We start from the raw sequence: 25,785 nt of genomic DNA, 5'->3' as shown, positions 1-25,785 counted from the left end.
ATTTGAATCATGTAAGCATCGAACCGCTTGTACCACTGCCGTGGAGCCTGTTTCAGCCCATACAAAGACCTCTTGAGTCGACAAACCAGATGGTCACCTCCGGTTTTAACAAACCCTTCAGGTTGCTTCATGTAAATTTGCTCATCTAGATCACCATGTAGAAAAGCAGTTTTCACATCCAATTGTTCCAAATGTAAATCCCAAATGGCTACCAAAGCAAGTACTAATCTGATAGAAGTATGTCTAACAACAGGAGAGAAAATCTCATCATAATCTATCCACTTCTGTTGAGAAAACCCCTTCGCAACTAACCTAGCCTTAAACCTTTCCCCTTCTTTTTCTGATACTGGTGGCTTCTTCCTATAGACCCACTTGCACCCTATAGCCTTCTTTCCTTGAGGAAGTTGAGCTAACTCCCAAGTATGATTATGATGTAAAGACTCCATCTCCTCAATCATACCTGCCATCCATTTATCTTTCTCCTGGCTAGAAATAGCCTCTTGAAAGGTAACTGGATCATTATTAGAAACAAGAAGTGCAAAAGAAACCATATCCTCAAACCCATACCTACTAGGTGGTTTGACATTGGTGCGTCTCGGTCTATCTCCAGCCAAACTGTAATCTTGTAAATTTTCTGAACCCGAACCTGCTGCAGATGTAGAATCTGCAACTTCTTGAGTCTCAACCGTAGGTGGATTAACTACTTTCTCACTCAAAGGTACACGATCCATATCCACTTCTACTGTGCTAGAACCATCAACTAGTTTATCTTCTTTCTTTGACTGGAACATGAAATTCTCATCAAACACTACATCTCTGCTAATCACCACCTTTTTGGTTGCAGGATCCCAAAACTTATATCCTTTTACACCTTTCTTATAACCCAAAAAGATGCACTTCTTCGACTTGGGATCTAACTTTGATCTCTCATCACCTGGAATAAGAACATAGCTAGGACAACCAAAAACTCGTAAGTGATCAAAACTTACAGGATTACCTAACCAAACCTCCTCAGGAACCTTGCCACCAAGTGATGTCCGTGGTGATCTATTGATCAAGTAACATGCCATGTTCACTGCTTCTGCCCAAAAACACTTAGAGAGCCCAGCATTCAATCTGAGACACCTTGCTCTCTCAGCAATGGTTCTATTCAGCCGCTCAGCAACACCATTCTGTTGTGGTGTCTTACGCACTGTATAGTGCCTTTGAATTCCATGTTCGGCACAGAATTTCTGAAATTCTTTCTCAGTATATTCTGTCCCGTTGTCAAACCTCAGGTACTTGATTTTTCTTCCAGTCTAGTTCTCAACCTCGGCTTTCCACAACTTAAATTTCTCAAACACTTCAGATTTATGTTTCAAGAAATACATCCAGACTTTCCTAGAAAAATCGTCAGTAAATGTAACATAATATCGAGAGCCACCCATTGAAGGTTCCCTGGTAGGTCCCCAAACATCAGAATGCACATAATCCAGAATCCCTTTAGTTTTATGCTGCCCAGTAGAAAAACTGACTCTAGTCTGTTTCCCAAGGACACAGAACTCACAGAAATCTAGCTTACAACATTTAACTCCTTTTAACAAATTCCTTTTGTGCAAATCAAACAGACCACGTTCACCAAGGTGACCCAAACGTAAATGCCACAACCTAGTAGTATCATCACTAGACTCAACAGAATGTGCTCCACCTACAACAGTACTACCCAACAACCTATAAATGTTCCCTGTGGTCCTTTTCCCTTTCATCACAGTTAAAGCACCCTTACTAATTTTAATGGTTTCCTTATCACTCTCAGACTTATGAATAAAACCATTAGCATGCAAACTGGCAAGAGAAATCAGGTTCTTAGTTAATCCCGGTATATGTCTGACATCATGCAAAGTTCTGGCAATACCATCATACATCTGGATGTTAACATCACCAATACCTATGATATTATGACATCTATCATCACCCAGAAAAACAGAACCGAAAGTACCTGACTTATAGGTCGTGAACCACTCCCTGTTAGGTGTAATATGATAAGAGCATCCTGAGTCTAGAATCCAAGCATCTGATAACTTACTCGATGAAACTGCTAGAACATCACCTTCACTATAATCAGATTCATCAGCATGTACCACGTCCGTAGCTTCCTGCTTCTTCAACTCCTTCCAATCAGCCTCTTCCAGATCAGCTGGCTTTTCCGCCTTCAAGGTTTTCAGAAGGCCTTGTTGTGCCAACAAATCTTTTACCCTAGATTGCCATAACCCAAAATTCCCTGTACCATCAAACTTTGATACCTCAAATTTTGTACTTGAACGGACCATCTAAGCAATGCTCTGATACCAATTTGTTGATATTAATAAGAACAAGAAAAATAATAATGGTAGTAAAGGATAAAGAAGACAAGATTTACGTGGTTCGGCAATGTGCCTACATCCACGGGAGTGAAAGTATTCTCTTATTATTTGTGATGGTGTACTAGGTGATGAGATACATTGATTATATTTATAAGCATATAATCTCCCTTTCACTCCTATTCCTTATATGAGACAAACTCATATTCCTAATCCTTATATGAGACACACACAACAGAATCCATATCAACTGGAATACCGGACTAGAATTTTCCTTTTTGGAAAAAGGCTTGTGAGAGTATCTGCCACCTTGAGCGATACACGAGTGGAGTGTGTGTTTGTAAGAGTGTGTAGTGCACCCCCGAAAGCCATATAATCCACCTCTTACTTGCGAGCTGAGAATAGTGAGGGAGCGAGCCAACTTTTGGTTTCACTAACGTGACTACTCACACATCTTCTTGTTTTTAGATATTTTTTCTCCTTTACAGATGGCTCAACAAGTTCCAAACTTGCCGCAGAAATTAGAACAAAAAATAGACGGGTTACTCAAACGAATGAATAATTTGGAGCAACGCTCACAGCAAGTGCAACCACCACACAATGATGAGTGACACCTGCCACCAGTAGGAAGAGTGGATCCTTGATGTCTAAGAATCCAACAGCGTAATACGGAGTTAGGAAACATTAAACATGAAATTTCTAACTTCACCGGTGAGAAAGGACCTACCGAATACATAGAATGGGAGAATGCTATTGAAACTCTTTTTTATTTAAAGCACTATTCTGATCTTATAAAAATTAGGCTAGTTGCTAAATCTTTTAAGGGGTATGCAGTATCTTGGTGGCGAAAAAGAAATAGAGAGAGAGTTGCGAATTTTATTCCCTATGAATCCTGGGTTCAAGTGAGGGAAGATATGCGCCTAACCTTTCGTCCTAAATCTTTTTTCTATGATCTTGAAAGAAAATTGCAGGGAACCATGCAAGGAACAATGTCAGTTGATGAGTACCACCAAACTATAAATATTTTGCTTGAACAGGGAAACGTACATGAAGAAGAGGCAAAATCTATTGCTCGTTTCATACATGGATTGAACTTAGAAATTCAATGTGGAATGAGTATTCAGAGGTATGACACCCTTTATGATGCCTTTTATGCTGCACGTGCATCTGAGGCAAAAATCAAAGAGATGAAAATGTACAAGGCCAACAATGGTGCATCAAAATGGAACAACACTTGTTCCACCTCTCAAAGGCGTGATGAACGTCCTCTTCCAAGAGATGATTCACGAGACAAAGGTAAAGAAAAGGTAAGTGAGGCAGTGAAGCTTCAACGTGATAGAGAATTGATTTGTTATAGATGTAATGGGAGAGGCCACATAGCTCGTGATTGCCCTAACAAGAGGGTAGTTAAGATAACAACACAATCTGAAAATTTTACTTCTTGTCTTGAATATAAATCTGAGGATGAGGTTTGTGACCATTTTGAAACCCCCAATGAACATGTTGAGAGAGAACCATTCATACCTTTAGATTCTGATTCTAAATATGTTGATAGTGAGTCTAGTCATACTGTTGATGTTAAGGAGGTTTTGAATGTTCACCTTTTAAAAGAAGATCAATCTCAAAGAGAAAATATATTTTGTGCTAAAGGGTCAATTAGAGAGAATGTGTGTGCTATGGTAATAGATTCTAGAAGTTGCACAAATGTGGCTAGTGCAACTATGGTTAAATTTCTTCAGTTACATTTGCTTAATCATCCAAATCCTTATTGTTTGCAATGGTTAACTGATGCAGGAGAAGTTAGAGTAACCAAACAGACTCTTATTCCTTTATCTATTAATAGTTACTCTGATGAAATCTTGTGTGATAATATCCCAATGCAGGCTGCTCATATCTTGTTAGGTAGACCATGGCAATTTGACAGAAAAATAAGTTATGATGGAATGAGGAACACTTATGTGTTTCACATGAATGGAGTTACATATGTCTTGCCTCGTTTGTATCCTAAACAAGTAGAAGAAATTCAATTGACATTGATGCAAGCTCTCAAACCAGCATCAAAGGAAGAAATCAAAGAGAGAAAAGTGGAACCTCCGTGTTTAGAATTGCAATCACCACTCCAATCTTCTAACTCAGTTTGTAGCCAAACAAATGGACCACAATTAGTGATACAGTGGAAAGGACCAGCCCAAGGTGTCAAAGTGCAACCTCTCTTGGTAACTACAAAGGATATTAAGCAAGAGAAAAGAAGGGGATTAACTATTTACTCACTTTTATTTCAAAAGCATGCATTGAAATTCTCTAGATTTGTTTGCCATGTTTCTATTAATGACCTACTTGCTAGATGTGTTAGAAATTTTTTTGCATCCATACATCCGAGATTCCTTAATTTTGATTTTACTAAAACTTTATTTGACAGAGATAAGGAATCACTGGGAAGTTATAAGGCACATTTGAAAACTTCTTATGTGAAATACTACTTGCTCAAGGGGTTTTCGTTCAAAGTCAATGGGATTGGCACTTTTTGCTTGGATTTGAGCAATGGTTTAATTATTGATTCACATAAGGGACAATTTGATTTTCCAAAGAGTGATGATGTTTTGCATGGATATTTTCATTGGCCAAAGAAGAAAAAAGATGTAGAATCTTATGTTCATAATTGTGCTACTTACCACCACAATGCATCTAAATCATTACTTGATATTTCCATGGATTTTGTGTTTGGTTTAGCCTTAAGCTCTAAGCGGAAAGATCTTGTACTTGTTGATAATTCAAACAAGATGGCTAAATTTAATATGTCTCATTTTGTTGAACTATTACCATTAAAAATGTTTAAATTTCATGCTGTGTCATTAGACTTAATTCCCTTACTTGTTGATTGTAGGATGATAATTGGAGCTACTCGTGTCAAGCATCCCAAGAAAAAGTTTCATGAGGGTGATAAAACACAAAGTGAGCTTGCTAATTTGTCTTTCATTGAAGATTTGGATTCGAGGACGAATCCTTTTCAAGAAGGGGAGAATAATAAGAACCAGTACACATGGAATCCAATAAGGGTCTATAGTGGGCTCATCACAAGGCCCATAACTACATCCTTAAAGAATCATTGGTGGAAGAAACAAGAAGGACCAATAATAATTCCATTCGATAGAGGAAAGTATTATAGTGGTCCATTTCAAGTGATATCATGGATCGAAGACAATGCTTACAAGATTTGAGGTCGAATCATTTTCAAGAAGGGGAGGATGATGCGGCCCAACATAATGAAGATCCATCAAGAGTACCAATTGGGCCAATCACAAGGCCCAAGTCCAAACGATTAAGACAACTCTTCATTGGTGATATTCAAAGATGGTGGAAATCCAAGTCAAACCCATTTGCAAAAGATGAAGAAGAATTCAAGGCTTTTTTATAATTGTTTAAGTGCTGATTTTGGAGATTAAATTAGGCCCAAATAAGCATTATTATTTTTAGTCATCATTATTTTTCATTGTTTGGCATTAAATAGAAAACACTAGTTTGTATTTAGAAAGGATTCCTTAAATCCCTTTCTAATAGATCTATATTTACTTGCTTTCAAGATTAGGCTTAGGACTCTTATTCCCATTGTATTTAGGATTACAATGCTGCCCTATACCTATAAATAGGGCACATCCATATCAGTTTTGGGGAGGCTTTAATTCAATAAAATTCTTAAGTTTTTCTTTACACTTGTGTAAGAAACCTTATGGCTAATTGTGGACTCAATTAGTGGCTAGTCGTGGACTCGACTAGCAAATTGATTCGTGGACTCGAATCAATCTTACTTTCTTCAACCTTAGATTTAGGTTCGTGGACTCGTTCTTGAATCGAAGGAAACTAGATCCGACTCTAGTTGATTGAAGATTGCATCATCGAGGTACTTGAAGCTACAATGGGATTCTTCCAAGTCTTTGAGGATTCGAGACAAAGGGTTTCTTGTGAGGTTTAAGGTATTTTGATCCATCTCTATCTTTGCATTGAGAGTATTCTTGGGACAATACTCCATCTTATTTGAATCTTGGATTAGGTTCATATCGCAACATCTCATCGAGAATATTATGTGGCCATTGCAACCCCCCTTGTTGCATTACCAGTCTAGCTGTACGCCTCTCGGCGAACATTAAAGCAGCTTTTTCATACGTTAGCTTCACTATAGACGAGACGGGCAGAAGACGACAACGCTTTAGACTGTTGTTGAAAGATTCCGAGCTGTTGGTCGTCATCAATCCATGTCTAAATCCCCCATCGTGACTTAGGGCCCAAAACCGGGCAGGGATTGCCATCAAGTAATTATATGCCGCCTCATCACTTCCTCGAATTATATTCATTACAGCCTCAAACCCCCGAACATCCATAGCACAACCGGCCTGCCAAAACAAATTTTTTAATTCCTTGTTCTTAAACTTGGTCATCAAATTTGGCCACAAATGTCGGAGGCAGTATCGACGCTGGACCCGCGGCTCGGCCAGTTCAGGTACTTCCCGAAATGCATGGTCGATGCCACCATGCCTATCCGAGATAATACAAATGTGTTGCAAATCGCCAAAAACATTTTGAGCCACCAATCTCAGGAACCAACTCCAACTATCTCCTGTTTTAGCGTCAACAATTGAGTATGCAACTGGATGTATTTCTTTGTTGGCATTTATAGCTACTGCTAATAGAAGGTGTCCTTTGTACTTTCCGTACAAATGCGTCCCATCGACCGTAAAACAGTATTTAAACCCTTCAATTGCAGGTTTGAATGCCCAAAACACATACTTAAATCGGAACTCATTCGGGATTCCCATTTTCGTGTACACAGTATCAACAACAGAATCTGGATTTGTTTGCTGTATGGCCATTAACGTTTGTGGCAATATGTTGTAGGACTCATCCCACTTTCCATACAGCGTCTCCAACCCGATGACCTCTGCGTACCAAGCCTTCTTGTAATCAACACGAATACCCCATTTTGCCTTGACATCTTCGATGACGTATTTAATTTTGTATCGCGAATCATTTGCAATTATTTGCAAAATTAGTTCCGAAATCACTTTACTGGTAAGGTTGTAGTCATCTTCGCCCTCCGTATAATCCACATGGCATCCGTGGATATTATGAAACTTTTTAACTCTCCATCCATCGGAATCTGGAATCTGCGCAGCACTTATCATCCATGCACACTGTTGGGGATATAAACAGGTAGCCTTCCAATATTTGCTCTTCTTGGTCGCCGTTTTAAACTGCGTATGTTGGTCAAGATTGTGTTGTGTCACCATATTCTTTAACTGTCGGTAGCTGACGAACACCATTCCAACTCCAATGGACGAACTTGCAGTTTGAAAAGCATTCCCGTATGTTGTATAATCATTGTACCAATCTGGATCATGTGCTTGCCGACGAGCTCCCGTATCATGTATGGACGTGTTGGCGGACGATTCAACCTCTTCAACGGGCTCATAATCAGGGTCGTCATCATCATCGGAAGGAAACAAACATTCATCCCCACTTGTGTTTGTTTCTTCGTCTAAAATGGCACTATTTGCGTCACAAATAAGATGATCCATTGGTACTATCTGTATGTGCTCTGCTTGCGTGCTTTGTCGTGACCGATCAACACTACGCCTTCGTGTTTCACATGTTCTAATTAGCGTGCGGTCAACGCTAGTACCCCCTTGAACAATGTTCAGATTCAATGTTGAATGGAAAGGCAGTTGAAGTTTCACAAAAACCACTAGCGCCCCAAACGTGGACATAGCCCCCAAAAAATATGACCACGTGTGATTATCGGTTATTGGAAATGGATAAACTACATCACCCAGAGATTGATTTGGCTGAAATTTTCCCCATAACAATATCTCACCAACATTGTCTCTAATTTGAAGACAATTCTTTATCTCGAACACTAACTGTTCGAACGAACATGTTGCAGAGACGAGCACGACATTTTAGGGAGCAATGTTGAAATCCACATCATCTCTATGACCTTCATGTTCGGGATGACGACATATCAACACAACCACCTAGTTACCTATAGAAAATAAAATCTCATACATAATAAAATTATAATTACAATAAAAATAATTTCATATAAAATTAAATCGAAATAATTTATACTTCAATCATTATAAAGATGTGAAATTCATACCTGCCATTTTCCTTATGGTAATTCCTACAAAAAAATATACATATCAAGTATAACTATGATAAAAAAACGCAATACAAACTATCAAAAAAAACTTTACAAAATAAAAAATGTTAAAATACACTAACCTTTAATTAACTTCGGTTTAAAATTGCAAACTTTTACAGCCCACCTTGTATAAGCCACAATTCTAAAAACTCAACACACTACACAGTTAAAAACCCATGCATGAATCAACCCACATGGGTTGTCATAATGAGATAACATCTCATTATGACACCCACATGGGCTGGGGCTGCCATCGAAATGACAACCCAAATGGGCTGTCATCTCGGCGCCAGCCCAAATGGGCTGTCATCTACGCGACAGCCCATAGGGTTGACAGCACACATGGGCTGTTAGCCTTGAGATGACAACGGTTGTCATCTCAGGGCATCTCAGGGCTGACACTCCATGTGATTTTTAGTCTATGTACAACTTTAATTTTTTGGATGTATTATACATCTGGGACTATAAATTGTTCCGTTTGCATTCGTGAATTGAAACAAGATATTTAATCATGTTGAATTACATGTTGTATTTTTCTCAATTTCATAGTAAATTTCTATTTTTTGTTTGGAAATTTCTCAAAATTTTTGAAATTTTATCACACTCTGATACAACGGAGGATAATGTTGAATGTCATGTAATTAAATCTCGGAAATGCGTATAAACCCGAGAGATGAGAGTTTCGAGCGATTTGGAAGGGAAAGGTTTCTTCCGCCATTGCTATCCTTCTATTGGTTGGGTTTGAGGTTAGAGCAAGTGCTTGTGATTACAATCACAATCGATTGCTCTTGTTATGCACGGAATTGTTGGATTTGCGGTGAGTTTCGACCAAATTATCCTAAATTTTTAATACAACCACTTCTTAATTTTTTTCTATAAATCTCACTTTACATTGCTAGGTTGTTGTTACGTTGACAAAATGCACCTCAATAAAAGTTTCAATGACAACGAGGGGTAGTTCTTTTGTCGGAACAGCAGCCTGACAGTTCCGCCGACATACTCCTTCAATTCGAAATCCAAAAGGGAGATTATTTATTCGTCGGGGACAGCAGCCTTACAATTCCGCAGACATACTCCAATTCAAAGCCCGAATGGGATATTATTCATTCGTGGCGTCGCCCAGATTTTGTAAGCTAACAAGTAATATGCTCCCACATGGGTTTGCCTTTGTGAAATTTGTAACGAATATTTGTTTATTTATGCAAAATATTATTTAATGTGTAATATCAGTCTGTCAAAAGCTATGAAATTTTATATTTCAAACTATGCAAATTGTAATCATGTATTATATGATTTATATATGCCATGTAATCGACAATTTATTTATTAACATTACGCATAAATTTTTAATTAAATACTATATCATGAAACGTGCATATACAAAATTTCATGCTTTGTTTTTTACGACTTTCTAAAAAATCACAAATTAGATGCATATATTATGTTGCAGTTACATACTACAAACGCCCTTAAAATTCTTGTTATGTATTGTGTCCTCAAATTAAATTTTGTAATGTGTAGTTTAATACACACATAAATTTCAATCAAAACTCTAGTCTACTCTACTCAAGTTCAAAAAAAGTATGAATATGAAAATGAAGACTTTCGGAGAACTACACGCACATTAGAGTCGCAAAATTTGAAAAAATATTATGTGTCCTGAAAAAAGGGATGTAGCAAAACATTAGAATAATATCCAGCCCGCCAAGGACAAATTTGCGTTTGGGAAATGCGTTTCGAAAAACGCATTTCCCAAACGCGTTTTTGACGCCGGCGATAAAGAAATACCATAGCCGCAGCTATCGTATGATATACGAGAGCCGCAATTCTCAAACGCGGCTATGTCTAACGACAACCGCATTTGGGAAATGCGGCTGTCGTATAATATACGTTGTCCGTAGAGTAGAAATGTGACCCACACGAGTTTGGGAAATGCGGTTTTGACCACAACCGCGTTTCCCAAACTCGTTTTTCCTATCTTGTCAAAAAAATAGACTTCCCATTCTTGCCCACAAACATTTCCACTTCCCATTTCAGTCAAAAACCCTTAATTCAAATGTAGGGATATTGTTTTTACGGTAGTGCCCCGGGGCAGCCTGTTGCGCGGTTCACTGCATAGGAGATGAGATGAAATTAGGAGCCACCGGATCAAAAGTATCAATGCACCATGTTATTCCACAAGTTCACATGATAAGAGTGGTGTGCACCAAAAAAAAAAAATATATATATATATATATATATATATATATATATATATATATATATATATATATATCTGAGAAAATTGTAAAGCCTGTAGTTCTGTATCGTCTCTTAAATGGACTTGCTGAGTATTCAGTGGTCAGTAGCATCATAGTCAGACCATATAAAAATGCATGATCCACATTATGGAGTTCTGAGTCCCTCACTGCAACAACTAAACTAGCTCATATTAAATATTGCATGCCTAAGGAGTGATGATCATTAAAACGAGGTTAAGACAATTTGAGGAAGTGGGCTTGGGCAATACCACATAGAACCCATTGCATAAAATAGATTGTGTTTCATGTTTCAAGATCCCAGAATGTTGTTCCAAATATCATGTGCAGAAACCTTACTGTTGTGGGCTCCGGTCAAGAAAGAAAGATGGTTGGGCGATGGAAGCAAAGGAAGGAAGGTGGTGGTGTGAAGGCTCGCCACTTTAAGGATGGAAATAAGAGTTGATGCCACTTAGGAGATAAATTTCAAGATAAGTCAAAATACTCCTCAATAATTCAAGGAAAAGAAATTGCCACAGCAATATTCTTGAATTTACTACTATCAAAGTTGTCTGTCAAACAAATTAATAGCAAGACTATTTATACATTTTAGCAAGCCCCTACATCAATGGCTTTTTAAGTTCAAAATGAGCTATTCTAGTGTTATACTAGCTTAAAAGATGCAACTAGCCACAAGACTAGGATAACTAAGTCAAATAGTTTTTATAAAAAAAACTAAATTCTAATAAGCCTAATATGGACTTTACAAATTAAATAGCATAGGGACGGTCTAAAATAATCTTAAACTTTTATTTGCAACAAAAAAAACTCCAAGTGTCGATTTATAAGGTATGAACCTCCACTCGATCTTTATTCTTCAAATTATGCCTGAATTAGATTGACCACCTTCAACTCCATCTTCATATTCTTAATTAGCTTCACTTACTCCTTTAATAAGGTCATTTAAAGCTTCATGAAATATCTTCGCCCTTGCTCTCGTCATTGGACCTCCCAAGGTTTGCAAAGGATCTGTTTCTTTGTTCTCATCCTCATAGTTGTCCTCAACACTTAGAGCACTGTAAAGCAGATTGCACCAATATGGCATTCTGCATATCGATCTTCTTGGTTTGAGTCGGTTTACCTCTTTATGGTCATTTGCCGACAAAGTCATAAGGTGGAGTTCAGTCCATGCACACTCACGCGTAGTGGCTGCGGGTTTCCCTCGTCACTCACTCAAAAGAAACCACAGAAGAAGTATACTAGGTTTAACATTTAGGGGTACAAACACAAGAGTGCAAGCACTGTTTGAAATTTAATCTGTTCTGTAGTCAGCAGAGTTGTGAATGGCAGACATGAAACAAGTGAAGAATCTAGTAAGTAAATGTTATCCGAGATGAAAGGTTTTGAAACAGAGAAGAGCAGTACACTTGAAACCATAAAGTTTCTCAAGTTCTAGGGAGAAGTAAAGCCTAATTATTCGGGATCATGATCTTTACTGACAGCAGATGAAAGTTCAGCTTCAAATGATGCAGAAGGCAGCCTCTCGTATGCTCTGGATGGTTGCGGTAGAAGCCTGATTGAGCCTAGTTGAAGAGTCCGGCTTATCTTCTCATAACTCCACCGCTGCTGAATGTAGACTATAGCTGTTAGAAGAACCATTACTACTGGGATCGCGATGTCACCAAACTTGGTGTAAAAGTCGAGGCGAGGGTTCACAAACTCGTATTCCTCTGAGAAATAAGGATTGGAAACTGGAGATCTGATGTAATCATACAGGTGAGGGAGAAGTCTAAGTGATGTTATCCCAATGTAATATAGATTTCTCAGTGGCTTGCAATTTATCTGCCAAATGAAGTTGCCAATAATTTGAGGAAGCAGAAAGAAATCTTGGATGAGACCCGAGTACTCCTCCAGCTCAGTTTCCCATCCTCGCAGTGTCTGTAGATGTCCGGTTGAATCCACATAACGTTCAGCTCGAAGTGGTTTCTGGGTCACATCAGACGATGCATGGGTAATAAGGACAATTATATATCCAACACCATGTATGATCAAAGTCATGATGAAGACCCGCTTATCACTTGGAAGAACATGGTGTGGTTCCCTTGTCAGCAACCTGACCCGTGATTTCCATACTTTCTGGCAGAGCCTCAAAGTTATCAAAAATGCAGCCAGTACAAGAATCTTCACCGTATAATCAATCACTCGAATCCACTGACTGTTAACAAGACCATAAGATGGGATTTCATTGGCTCCAGTACCCATCTTCTTGAAGAGAGCCTCAGCACCTGTGATTAGCGGTAGGCTATATCCAAGAGCTTGGAAACCAAGCATGACGAGGGATATGTATGGAACCAGCTCCAGATTGTCTCTTATGTAAAACAACTGGCTTAAAATGAAAACAATTGCCAGTGAAAGTGTTACAATGCGAAGGATCCCTTCCATGCTTTTGCGTGAAAGAATATCTTCACGTTGCTTTCTGTACATAATGGGGAATGTTTGGAAGGAAACAGAACTAAAATAGAGTGGATCATCCTCAGTTCTTTGGCTAGAAATGGAGATCTTAGCACTAGGATTAACTAACCAACGAGATGTTGTAGGGGGATATGAAATAACAACTTCAATCAAGCAATCCAATCCGGCTTCAAGGTCCATGCTTTCATGTAGGATTTTCCATGATGCTCGAACATCCCTGCAACCAATTAGATACATCTTTCCGACAAGTTCATCATAAAGGCCCTCTAGGAAAAGTGCAGAAAAGTTACTGTATAGTCTTCCAGTAACACTGAGTTGAGCAGAAACATTTAAGAGAAGCTGCTTTTGAGAAAATTCAGCCCGGGAATGGTAAGAAGTGTCCTTTTCAGTTGCTGAACCATTTTTGGCAGACCCATAGTGAACAAACAGGGGACCAAGAGAGACAATTTCCATTGAAATTTCACTTCTTTGAGAAACAGGATCAGAAACTGCTGGTAACTGAATAATGAGGTCTTCAGAAAGAAGAGAAAGACTAACAAGAAAAGAATCCGCATCTTCCAATTTTGGGAATGTTAATAGTGCTTTCTTAAACATAGACCCGAGGGATGTTGGCTCATTTTTCTCGAGAACTGCAACAGCTGCCTTAGACTTGGAGTACTTGTAGTATGCGTGAGAATCAGTATACTGATCCCACAACTCTGAAGGCCGGACAAGTTTCTCAAATGATAAAGGGAAGTAAGACTTACTGCTTGCATCAATGCTTGAAATTGTGCCAACAATTATGCTCCGTTGCTTGATGGAAAATGAGAGCGGGACGTACAAGCAGATACGAGAATCACAGCTATTGCCTTCTGTATGAACATTGTCACAACAACCAACCATACAAAGCTGCCCACTGGAGGATTTCCAGATACCCTCAGCAAAAAGAGTCATGTTATTAAGCCCAGTCCTGTGTGCAGCAGTGTATTGCTTTTCATACGGAGGCACTGCTCTAACTACCGAAGAGACCCTAATAGAACCTTCATTTCCTTTGGTAGGCATTTTCTCACACCGGACATCCTGAAGAACAATCTTGACATCCTTAAAGCTCCCATTTGTAGCCTTTATCTCTCCACTGGACATGAATGGGCCCAGCTTACTGCAATAATCGTTAGTGCCATTGCATTTCCAGTTAGGCACAACGGTTAAGGGTTCTTGGTGAGTGAATCTTTGAAGAATAATACAAAAATCAAGACCTTTATAGATATCAATGTCACTGCTCAGGAAGCTATCTTCATACGGGTATGGATCACAAGCTTGGGACACAAGCTTTTCAGAGCCAAAGTTGTAGTTTGAAGAAGTTCCAAGCCAAGAAGAGAGATGAACTTCATCAAAGTACTTGAGGTTTGACCTCGCATTTAAGCTTTTCATGCTGCCTCGTATGGCTCTGCTTGTCACTGTACTTGTCATAGGATAACGAAGCACAAGCAGAATTTGATCATCTTGAACAAGAGGCGGTTGATTAGTATAACCAGATTCCTTTACCCACTCCCACGGATCACTAGAGTCCTGCTGATGAGAAGGCAGCATTGTATTCCCCAACAAACACAACACTCTTTCCCCATTGTTCTCCTTAGACTCGGTGTATATTCCTTCAAAGGAGACAGAAAGCTGAGAATGATCAGGCCATATGTCAAAATGAGGGTTTCTCTCATATGGTTTTTCCAGAAACAATGCCTCCACAGTGATACCCATTTGTAGGAATCCACTCACACTGACAAATTTCTTTGACCGACGATCACGATCAACATCAGTAATCCAGAAGGAAACTAAGTTCATCGGATATCGAGGATCGGGTGAACTCTTTGAATCCCTATCATCAAATGGCATTAGTGGGGCCCCATTCGATTCTTGCCACCAATCCCCATTCAGGAAGGTCAGGTCTTGCTTTATGCTAAGCATTCTATTATCATCAGGCTTCAATTCAGAAGCAGACGATAAAACAAAGGCACATTGCTTCTTCACCTCCTCAATTCTTTCATAGCTATAGGTGATGGAATTTCTAGCCCTAGGTTCAAAGTCAAGCCCTCCATAATCAGTAAGTTCCGAGTGAGAGAAATCAACTAACAGCAGAAACAATAACCCAATTCCTAAAACACTCCAAAAATTAGCATAAAAACCCATCATCTTCAAACAAAATCAATTCAATATTTCTCATCAATCCAGTTTCCAAGACTCAGACTTTCAGATACCATTGCAATTCCCGAACATACCCATCCCAGAAAATGTTGAACTTCGTATAAACTAACTCCACAATACACACTAAATATCAGCAAAAGAAACACAAATTCTGCAAATTTCAAAGCCAAAAGCTTCGCATAGCTGGCGTGAGGAACACTTTTACCTGGAAACAGGAAACTGGAATAGGATCGTTCTTTCTTTCTTTTTTTAGCAAGGTAAGACCAGCAACTCGTTAAGAACTTAAGATCTTAGAATTGAAGCAGGGAGTGGGGCTTTCAAAACGTTTGGACAGAATTACAGAAAGGAAAAGGGAAGACTGGAGATGGGTCTGGTGAAGTGGTGAGGACTGAGTAGAAAGGGGTGTGTGAATTGAAAGTCAAATGCCTATGGGAGCTGAAGATGGCGACACTTGAACTAAAATCATGGATGCAGTCAACAGCGAGTTTTTTAATGCAAGAAATCCGTGTTATCTTCTTACTTTACAAGCCTTTGATTGAAAAGAGAGAATTAGAGAGAAAATGATAATTCAGTGAGGAAAAGAATAACTATGAAAGACTTACTACCTATAGCGTTATGCAACGTGTTGTACAAAATTGCAGCCAAAATGCGACACCCAGAAAATTTATTCTTTTAAGTCGAAATCAATTACACGATTAATTCTTATTTTGCTTTATTACAAATTCCTTCATAATTCCTATTGAACATAATTAAGGGACCTAGTTTGACCAAATCCCTTAAGGGCCGTTTACTAACTGAAAATTTCTGAAAATTTCTTAAATTGGAAAATAGAAAACAGCTAACATGTTTACTAACACAGTTTTCCATTTTGAAAACTGAAAACAATTTCTGGAAATTTCTAAAAAACTGGAACACACTTAAAAACTGTTTTCGAAATGGAAAACGGAATCATCTATCATCTATTTAGTTATATGTCACTATAACCACATTACTACGATTACATTCATTATCATCCTATTTTACTTATCACTATCTTCTATCTTTTCTACTTATTTTACTTATTTAAACATAATTTATTTGCTTACACTTTAAAGTTAGACATTATTTACATTATTAAAATTAAGAATTAAACTATAAATAATGTTTTAGATTTTGATTGAACTCAATAGATTATTAGTTCGAATATTTTTAATTATGTTACATCCTAATACAAGTTCGGTCCAGATATCGAATATTGAAATCTCACATATATTAGAATTTAAAGTAAAAGTTATATATTCATATACATGTCACTCAAATGAATATATCCAAAAAAAATATTTTAAATATTAGCTCAAAAAATATTAATATTATCTAACCTAAAATTTAGGTGAAATTTGAAAAATTAGAAAACAGAAAACAGAGAATAGTTTTCTATTAGTAAACAAGTTTTCTAAACAGAAAACAGAGAATGGAAAATAGAGAATGAAAACTGAAAAATTAGAAAACAAAAAACAGAGAACAGTTTTCTGTTAGTAAACGGACCCTTAGCCTAGATGTGGTCAATGGATTAGACCTTGTGCTTTATTCCTTGTACTCAAGCCTTTCATTAAAAGAAATTCTCCTAACTTGTTTGTGGGAAGGAAAGGTCCTTTTGGTCTTTTCACAAGTCCTAACTTATAACCCAAGACATTACCTAGACAATCACCCTAGTCTTCCACACTTAGCCAAAGAAAAACTTATCTCTCTACATTCTAGCTTACTCTCCAAGCCACCCTAAACCCTCCCATGCTACCAAAGAGTTCTTCATCTTCCTCTACCTAGAAGACCATCAAGCTTCCACCTTTCACCATCTGCAAGCTTAGGAAGGGTAAGTTCTAGGCTTCTATGGTCTTATTTTTTAGTTTTTCACCTTCTTTATCTAAGTTTTCTTGTGTTGTTGGGTTTTGGTTTGTGTAATGAAGATCACTTGGAAGAGGGCCTTCAAGAAGGATTCTAGGAGTTGGGAAGTGTAGAATAGGCTAAGAAGGTAACACATGTCTTACAAAATCTATTTACACTTGCTATTATGATTTATTGATGCTCTTGAGTGATTCTATGCATATTCTTGTGTATATGCTTTGTAGAGCTTGTATCTAGGGTTGTTTAATGCTATTTATTGAGTTATTATATGTATTCAAGTCCCTTCTAATTGTTGATGTGAGTTTTGAGGTGTTTGGACTTGAACTTGAGCATTCTAGCAATTTTCCCGAAGTGGGATTTTCTCCTCTCTGTTCGGTACCTGCGGACAGTTTGCCACCCACCAGTCCACCCGTTGGTACAAGGTGGATTGGTGGCGGGGGGTCCAACGGGTGGTTGACCACCCGTGATACCACCAGCCGGTACATGGCCGGGTGTTGGGCGGGTGGTTTGCCACCCCACCAAACCGCCCACTGGTACATTGATTTTTGGCCTCCGTTTTGTTGATCCATTGTGCACTTGTGTGTCCTCGTGGATGTTTCGTAAGTCTAGAACGATGTCTTAACTATCCTTGGTAGGATTTGTGAATCTTGAATCGTGTTTTTAATCCAACTTTGTGATTCGTTGGATTGATCTGAAGTCTATGATGTTCGTATGAGCCTTTATGATTATCTTGATGAATTGCATGCTAGCTATGTTGTTCGTTGGTACTAGTATGTGATTTCCTCGTAATGATCTTGCCTATTCTTGATGAGGATTGGTGACTTGTGTTTACCAATCGTGGTGGTCTTTTGATTTGGAAGTCTTTCGTTATTGTGGCAATACCTTAGAATGTTTTCTTCGTGTTCTTCTTGAATTCCTTCGATTGAATATATCATTGTGAGCTTGTACAATCGTTGTACTTAATCATGATTATTCCTTGATTGGACTATTGTTGAGCCTTGATTATCTATGTCGATGACTATATGATTATGATTACTATGAGATTGACGGTGATGAGCTTTGCTCAAAAGAATGAAAGCGGGCAGATATGTTATATTATGTATATAAAAGCTGGCGGATATGTTACATTATGAATGTTAAAAGCAGGCGGAGGAGCTTAGTTTCCACGGAGGTATAAGGTTGGACTGGTTGAACAGGGTGGCATGGAGGTACAGGTTGGAACTGTTATAAGGTTGGAGTGGTGTAAAGGTTGGAACTTGGTTATTGATTGTGTTTCTTTTATCTCTTTGCTAATGAGTATATCTTTATGTGACCTTTTGATGATTGTTTATTGATTACCTCTCCTTGATGGTTACTCTTGTAGTGTATCATTGTCTCTTTGAATTGATTCTATTGATTAGTCGTGCATTGGTCGGTATGATTGAGTGTGTCATTCGATGAGTCAAATGATACTTCTATCTCTCATGTTTAAAAGCTAGTGTTGCTAAGACTATACTTATGTATTCTTCAAGGGCTTGCACTGGATTCGAAGCCTATATATATATATATATATATATATATATATATATATATATATATATATATATATATATATATATATATATATATATATATATATATATATATATATATATATAGGCTTCGAATCCAGTGCAAGCCCTATGATATATGAGATCATGAGATCTCATGATATCCATTGATTCATTTTATTATCACACCATAGTCAAGGAGGAGACGCAGGTGGGATGCCGATCTCGTGTAACAGAGAAACAAGCCATGTAACCTCAGCAGATACATCAGCCAGGCCCTTGTATTCTGCTTCAGTTGAAGAACGTGCTACTGTCCGTTGCTTCCGACAAACCCAAGATATAAGATTACTGCCCAAGAACACAGCAAAACCACTAGTAGACTTGCGATCATTCGGGTCGCCAGCCCAATCTGAGTCAGAATAGGCATGAATATCCATTGATGCAGACCGAGAAATACACAGACCAAGATGCAGGGTGCCTTTGACATATCGCAGGACTCTTTTTAGAGAGGCCCAGTCCGTAGTAGTGGGAGCATGCATATGTTGACACAAGAGATTAACAGCATAAGACAGATCAGGATGAGTTACCGTAAGATATTGGAGAGCACCAACAAGACTTCTGTATTCTGTTGGATCGGCATAGGCAATGGCAACGTCGTCGGTGGGCTTCGCGGTAGAGACAGGCGTGACCACTGGCTTACAATCCACCATGCCAGCACGTTTGAGAATATCTTTCATGTACCGTTGTTGAGATAAAAGCATACCACCAGATAATGGGACAGTTTCAATTCCCAAAAAGAAAGAAGGCACACCCATATCACGAACTTTAAACTCAAGTGCTAATTTATCAATAAGAGCAGTAACCCAGTCTGAGTCAGACCCCATAATCAAAATGTCATCAACATACACCAAGAAATAAAGACGAACATTGTCACGAGAATAGATAAAAAGAGACACATCCGTCTTTGAAGGCGCAAAGCCCACAGAGACTAGAAAATCATGTAACCTTGTGAACAATGCACGCGGAGCCTGTTTGAGACCGTAGAGAGATTTCTTAAGCAAACACACATGATCAGGTAATGACTGATCCTCATAACCAGGTGGCTGGCGCATGTAAACAGTCTCAGCTAGCTCGCCATTTAAAAAGGAGTTGTGAATATCCAACTGGCGAATAGACCACCCACGCGATACAGCTAAAGACAAGAGAAGACGTATCGTAGTAGGCTTAACCACAAGACTAAATGTCTCAAGAAAAGTTCTCTCCAGCAACCTAATTAAAACCCTTGGCCACCAACCGAGCTTTATGACGTTCTATTGAACCATCAGTCTTTCGTTTTGTCTTGAAAACCCACTTGCAACCAACAACATTCATACCTGGTTGAGATGGAACAAGACGCCATGTATGATTATGGACCAAGGCATTGAACTCCGCGTCCATTGCATCACGCCACTCAGGAAACTTGACCGCCTGAGAGTAACATGTAGGCTCAGGAACCAGGGTAGAAATAGTGGTTAAGGCAACATGTTGATGCGGACCCGAGCTACGAGTGTTCATGCCATGCGACCGAGGAGGCGAAGTGACTCGCCAAGGACGTCCGCGCGGTCTGCCGCGCTGCTCAACCTGCTGGTCCGAGACAGTCCGCTCACTTAATGCGGACTGCTCGTGACCATCACCGTCACCATGGCCAGAAGCCAACACTGGCTCGTCAATCTGCCGAACGCCATCAACAAAGGTGGCTGAGACATCATTCTCTCGGCTCGTCACAATCGGTGCAGTGGCCCACGGTCCGGAACGTGGCTTAGAAACCTGTGAGGCAATAGGAGAAACAAAAGGAAACACAGCCTCATCGAATCGCACGTGGCGACAGATAAAAACCTTGTTAGTGTTAGTGTCCAGACAACGATAGCCACGATAAGACGGGGGATAGCCTAGAAAAACACAGGGAGATGAACGAAACTGGAGTTTATTGCGATTATAATGACGGAGGACAGGAAAGCACAAACAACCAAACACTCGCAAGTAAGAGTAGGACGGGGGAGATCGATGCAAACGGAAGTGAGGGGACTCATCAGACAGAATACGAGTAGGCATCTTATTAATTAGATATACAGCAGTTTCAAAAGCATAGTCTCAAAAACGAGACGGAACAGAGGCTTGAGCCATTAAAGACAGCCCTTTCGCAACAACATGACGATGTCTGCGTTCCACTCGACCATTCTGCTCGTGAGTATACGCACAGGACTGCCTGTGACGAATACCCAGGGAAGCTAGAGTGGAACCAAACTTTTTATATTCTCCCCCTAAATCAGAGTGAAAGGAAATAATCTTGCGAGAAAAAGAACGTTCAACGAGTGACCGAAACTTATCAAATATAGCATACAAGTCAGATTTAGCACGCATAGGATAATACCATATATAACGAGTGTAATCATCCACAAACAACACAAAATATTTATAGCCAGACGCAGAAAGTAATGGCACCGGGCCCCAAATATCTGAATAAATTAATTCCAAAGGATGCATACTAGTAGTTTCGACACGAGTCAAAGAAAAACGATAGGATTTTCCCAATTGACAAGAAGAATAGACATTAGGAAGATCACTAGAATTAGATGTATCAATAGACAAAGACGCTAAAATCTTACGTAGGACTCGAGAATGAGGATGCCCCAACCGCATGTGCCAAACGTAAGAGGATCGCGCAGCAACAAACGCAGCAGGAGCTGAGGAGGACGCAGACCATGTGTAAAGACCCCCAGATGCATGTCCCTTAAAAAGAACATTCCTGGTCAAAATGTCCTTCACATAGAAACAAAGGGGGTGAAACTCAAAGAACACATTATTGTCCTTTGCAAAACGCTGGACAGATAATAGAGAAGAAGAGAGACCAGGGATATGTAAAATATTATGTAACTTAAAAGACCTAGAATCAGTAGCTAACGAAGCGGAACCAACATTAACAATAGGCAAACCTGTACCACTGCCGACTCGCAGAGTCTCCAGGCCATCATAACTTGTCGCAGAAGTCATCAAAGAAGGATCAGGCGTAGCATGATTTGTAGCACCAGTGTCAGGGAACCACTGATGAGGACCGTTGGAATCACCATTATCACCAGAGACGGCCACATTAGCCTGAAAACCCAGAGCCCCTGAATAACGCCAAAAATAGTTGGCTCCCGTGTGACCAAAATGTTTACAAATTTGATAAGGATCATCATAGCGCCAAAAACAATTGGCTCCCGTGTGACCAAAACGTTTACAAATTTGACAGGGATCATCATAACGCCAAAAAAAATTGGCTCCTGTGTAACCGAAACCATTACAAATTTGACATGGTTCATTAAAATCACGTATGCTATGTTGCTGATGTCGATGACGACTGTCCCGGTTGTGTCCATAAGCACGTTGCCGCCAGCTAGGTTTCAATTCTGCCATCAATTCTGTTGCTAATTGTTTTTGTTGTTGACGTGATGATGGAGAATGGGTTTTTTTTTTGTTGACATGTTGCAACCACCTTTTGCAAATAAACTTCTTTTGTTTGCTTGTGGGTGTTTTTTGTTGACCTTTTTTTTGTTTGTTTGGCAATAGGAACCCTAGCTAACTGATACCAGATGAGAATATAATTGTGTTGTATTCAATAATAATGTCTGAGAGTACAGAGAGCGAATATATAGATACTAGATAGAATCTTAGTCTAACACAAATAATAGAGTCCTAGTCTGATATGAATAATATAGTCCTAATAGGTTGAGATTGAAAGATTCTTTTAAACTAATTATGGACATTTTTAAAACATAAGGATTAAAAAGTAATTCTAGTATTGAGTTTATTTTTGGTTAGTATTAAATTGTAATCTTGAGCATAATATTAGGTAGAATATTAAAGGTAATAACTAGTGATAATTTGTATTGAGAGCTGATATTTTTAATTGATTATGTACGACGGTATGTGCGTGTATGTAGTATCGCGTGTGCAAATCGTATGGTTGAGTTTTTTTTTTTTTTTGGTAATTTTACGAAAATAGTTTATATGTGTGTGTGAATTTATGTATATGGGTTGATTTTAAAGAAGAAGATTGTAAGAGTAGTACGTGTAGTTTTTTTTTTTTTTTTTTTTTTTGGACACCGGAGATGAACTTACGGAGGTATGCGAATATGTACTCCGGCGTGTGCAAAGCTTAGGGATTGGTGCGTTACTTCATATGGGCGTGTGCAAAACACTCTAGGGCTGGGAAGTCACTAATGTATCAAGTGTAACAATTAATAACTCTGGGTACACCACTATAGGGTGGTGTGTGCATTTGTGTAGTATGATATGTGCAAATTTTTGGTAATGAAACTTTTCGTCATATGTGCAGATGGTGTGTACATTTGTGTGGGATGACGTGTGTAAATTTCGTCATGTTTTTTTTTTTTTTTTTTTTTTTTTTTTTTTTTTTTTTTGTGATGCGATGGTGGTTGCACTTATGTAGGTGAGCGTGTGAAAAGTCTAAAAGTTCACGTCGCCATTAAGTTCATTAGTAATTTTAATTTTGATTTATGGTGCGCCGGTGAGAGCGTTTATGACGTTTGGCGTGTGCAAATTTTGATTGTATTTTAATTTTGGTTTAGTTGCGTAGGTGTGTGCGTGCCTGGCATGGGGTGTGTGCATAGGCCTATTAAACCACATTCATTAGCTATTATTAATCTGTCCGAACATATCAGTGTGTGCATGGCGGTTAACAGAATGTGCATTTCACTGAGGAAAGGAGTGTAATGACCGTGTGTGTGCATTCACGGTGTTAGATGTGTGCGTTATGCTGAAAGAGTCCGAAGAACAATTAAACTAAAGGAAGATAACAAGTAAACAAAGTAGATAGAGGCTAGAGTTAAATGTATATATTACGCTGAAGGATTACATTACGAACATGCATAAATAAATATGTGCAACGACTCCCCAACAAAATCATATCTTGGCTGACAACTTAATCTCAATGATTTCCCAATTTCATCCTTAGCATACAATGAAGTCAATGAGAAATAAGGAATTTGAGACCTCCACCTCCTTGAATTATAATACTTCACCTAAGTAAGTAAATGGATTAAGTTAAAGAAACATGCAATAAAGAAATATGGAGTACACACACACATTACTGAATTGGTGAATCACGGTAAACCCAAGATTTACCCCCTCGACATGATCAAAGGATTTCAAAGCTACACATTCTACTGAAACTCTCCCAAGCCTGCAAAACCATTGATGCCAAACCTACAACTCTGATTTGAAAAAGAAAAAATCTCCTATATTCTAAACAACCAACATAAGAAAATAAAAAATAAACATTTAATGCCAAGTCCAGATTAATGCAACACGCACAAAGTGAGGCACCACTACGCACAGACCAGGTAACCAAACATTCTAAGCCCCATAACCTGCTAACATAACATAATATTGTGCACACACTAAAACAAGAACGCACATACCATGCAATTTTAAAATAATAAACCTGTAATGCCAAGTCCAGATTAATGCAACATGCACATAGTGAGGCACCACTACGCACAGACCAAGCAACCAAACATTCTAAGCCCCACAAACTTTCAAAAATTAGGATTAAATTTAAACTATTTTTTGACAATTGACTTTTATGAATGAAAATGTCTATATATAAATTGAACTTTTTTTTTTTTTTTTTTTGTGTAATTCAACTTTATAACTTTAATTGAACTTCACCTATGCGATGTAAATAAGATGACCGGCTCAAGCCACTTCCACATTAACCGTACCGGAAGTCTCAACTCTTTCCCACTATCAGTACAAACATGCATATAATTAGTCATTTAAGACCAGCAATGCCAATTAACAACAACAAATCTACACTAACCTGCACACGGTGACAACCTACTACGCACAAACCAAACAAAAACCGTAAAAATAATAAACAACACAAATAATCAACAAATTCGCATATACTTTGACTTCAATTCTACAAATTATTATATTGCACATAAAATTAAACCGACCCTTTACTACTAACGCCACAGCCTACTACGCATCAACCAAACCAAGACAACACGGTATCCTGCCAAAAAGCACAAAAAAAAAAAAAAAACACCACCAAAATTCAAACAGTTTTCACAAAAAAAAAAAAAAAATAACAACAACAAGAACATTTACTAACTGCAACATTCCCTATTACGCACACGGTAACACCTTACAACGCACATTCCAAACCAGGCCACCCTCTAACCCGCGAAAAAATACAAAACAAAAACCCTAAAAATAATATACAACACAAATAATCAACACAAATTATACACACACTGAACCCCCAAAAACCACAAGACAAAAATCATAATAATAACAAACAACCACAAAGAAAAAAACCATTATGTTAAGAAAAACTCCAACACCACCAGAACACCCATATCCAAAAAAAAAAAAAAAAAATGAAACCCTAACCAATAAATCGTACACCCCTCACAACCACACCCGCACCGCCTCCCCCAACCCAAACCCAACCGAATGCACGACCACCACCTCTGTGAAAACCCAAAAAAAAAAAAAACAAAAATAGAACTACCCAGACGAACAAGACAACAAACGAAATCCCACCCCAAACTCCCTACTGAACACTATCTAACCCACAAACCGCCGGAAAAAACCCACGAAACAAACAACAAAAAGAAGAAAAAAGGGTACAAGAAATCGATTCAAAAAATACCTGAACTGGAAGCGGAAGATATACCACGAAGTCGCTTGGACTGCCACCTGCTGGAACCAGCCATGAACACCGCCGGGAAAACGTGAGAAGCGAATGGACGACGAACGGATTCGGAGAAGACGGATGATTCGAGAACGTTGCGTGCCAGAGCAAGGGGAGAGAGAAAACCTAAATACCTATTATGACTGCCTTAAACCCAAAATAACCGACGAAATAAGTGAGATGTAATATTAATGACAAATACAAAATA

At 38.6% G+C, this 25,785-nt stretch overlaps 1 long non-coding RNA gene across 1 annotated transcript; it reads left to right on the top strand.

Annotated features, from left to right (window-relative positions):
- Nucleotides 1-1,580: 1,580 nt before the first annotated feature.
- Nucleotides 1,581-25,705, top strand: LOC109189107. Its single transcript, XR_002055539.1, has 4 exons — nucleotides 1,581-1,678; nucleotides 3,377-3,382; nucleotides 22,915-22,918; nucleotides 25,695-25,705. It is a non-coding gene; the product is annotated as an uncharacterized LOC109189107 (long non-coding RNA).
- Nucleotides 25,706-25,785: the final 80 nt, after the last annotated feature.

Source organism: Ipomoea nil, unplaced genomic scaffold, assembly GCF_001879475.1.
Source record: "Ipomoea nil cultivar Tokyo-kokei standard unplaced genomic scaffold, Asagao_1.1 scaffold0202, whole genome shotgun sequence".
NCBI classification, from domain to species: Eukaryota; Viridiplantae; Streptophyta; class Magnoliopsida; order Solanales; family Convolvulaceae; genus Ipomoea; species Ipomoea nil.
This window is presented reverse-complemented; position numbering and strand designations above follow the sequence as displayed.